We start from the raw sequence: 2,500 nt of genomic DNA, 5'->3' as shown, positions 1-2,500 counted from the left end.
TTAGTAATAGTAATAGTAAAATTAAGTTAATATAAGTAACCAATGCTACCCTTTCTATAATAAGTAATAAAATACTTGTGTCCTCAATATGACAGTGAAAATGATGATAGTGAAATAATAAAAATAACGATGATGGAATTAATGATAACAATGACAATAATGATAATGGTTCTGTAAAGAAGAATAATGATAATGATAATAATTACATGATAAAGATATCGATAATGTTAATGATAATAACTATAAAAAAAATAACAATAACAATGTCAAAAATGATAATAATAATAGTGGTATTAAGAGAAATAATAATGATAATGAAAGGAAGGTCTTAATCCCGGATAAATAGAGAGGCGTCAGGAAGGGCATCCGGTCATAAAAAAGATAAATGCAGGAAATAAATTGCATAGCAACTCCATACAAAAACGGGACAAGTTGCAGCAAAAGATGAAGAAGAACAACAGTGATGATAATGATAGTGATATCAATAATAATGGTAATGACAACTGTAATATTCATAGTTATAACGATAATAATACTATTGACTATAATGATACCAATAATGTTGATAATAATGATAATATTAATAATATTAATAATAATAATGATAATAATAATAATAATAATAATGATAATTATTATCATTATTATTATTATTATTATTATTATTATTATTATTATTATCATTATCATTATCATTACCATATCATTATTATCATTATCATTATCATTATCATTATCATTATTATTATTATTATTATTATTATTATTGTTATTATTATTATTATAGTAATAATAATGATAATAATTATAATATTAATAACAGTAATAATCATAAAAATGATGATAACAATGATGGAAATAATAATCATAATAATAATAAGACGATGATAATAATGTAAATAAAACACAATAATAAAAATAATAAAAGTAATAATAATATTGACCTTGTCAATAACAGTGATGATAATGATAATAATAGCAATAACAACAAAAATGATAATAGTAATATTAATAATACTAATACTAATAATGATGATAATGACAATAACAATAATAGTAGTAATGATTATAATAAAAATAGTAATGGTAATTATGATCATAGTAACAGTATTGATAATAACAATAATGATAACTTTGATAGTAATGGCAGTAATGATAACCAAAAATATGAATGATAATACTAATATTAATAATGGTACTACTACTACTAATAATAATAATAACGATAATAATAATAATAATAATAATAATAATAATAATAATAATAATAATAATAATAATAATAATAATAATAATAATAATAATAATAATAATAACAATAACAATAAATAATAATAACCATAAAAAATATATGAAAATACTTATAACAATATTGACTCTTCAGACGTCAGTTTTAAAGAGACACTATTGCATTATCATTTGATATGCAAATGAGACGCTAAAATATACCGTCGCAACTTGCAACCCAAGTGCTTGCAGGCTGAGGAGTTTGCAGAGTGAGTGTCACACTTGGTAGATCTATGAAACGTTATTTAAAGTGTTAAGAATAAGAATAATTATAATAACAAAACAAGAACAACAATGATAATGATAACAATAATTATGATAACAAAAGCAATGATAATGATAATAATAATAATAATATTATCATTATTATTATTATTATTATTATTATTATTTTTATTATCATTATTATCATTATTATTGATAATGATAATGATAATAATAAAATAAATATTAATAATAATAGTAACAATAATTCCAATAATAATAGTTATGATGATAAAAACAATAATAACAATAATAATAATAACAATAACAATAATAATAATGATGATAATAATAGTCTCATATTAGGTCGACCACGCTAAGACTGAAGAACCTCACGCTAAAAAGTTTGCAGAATGAATATCACGCTAAAAATGGGTGTCACGCTACGTGCATCTAAGAGGATCACGCCGGGTGGATCACGCTAGAAATGAGCCCCACGCTAAGGAATTCGCAGTGTGAACCTCGCGCTTGGAAGGTTTGAGAGACAGTGTCACGCTTGCAAGGCTGTGAGAGACACTGTCACGCTAGGTAGACTACGCTAAGCAAGAGTGTCACGCTAGGAAGTTCGCAGAACGATAGGAATAAAGGTAACTCTAGCAAGCTTGTGGAATGAGGGTCATGCTAAGAAAATCACTCTAGGGATAATGTGGGTTCACGCTAGGAGGGTCCAACGTGAATATCACGCTAGGGATGAGTGTCATGCTCAGAAATTGTGGAATGTCTCACGCTAAGGATGAAAGTCACTCTAGGAATCTTTCCGGAATGAATCTCGCGCTAAGAATGAGTGTCACGCTAGGTAGAACAGTGGCAAAACGAGTCTCACACTAAGTAGATCACTCTGGAATAATTGTAAACAGAGACGCACACTAATTAGATCACGCTAGAGCTGTGCCTTACGCTAAGGATTCTGCAGAATGAACCACACGCCTCAAATTTCACGCTATAACGA

Source organism: Penaeus monodon, chromosome 8 (genome assembly GCF_015228065.2).
Source record: "Penaeus monodon isolate SGIC_2016 chromosome 8, NSTDA_Pmon_1, whole genome shotgun sequence".
Taxonomy (NCBI): Eukaryota; Metazoa; Arthropoda; class Malacostraca; order Decapoda; family Penaeidae; genus Penaeus; species Penaeus monodon.
Note: the sequence above shows the minus strand (reverse complement) of the source record.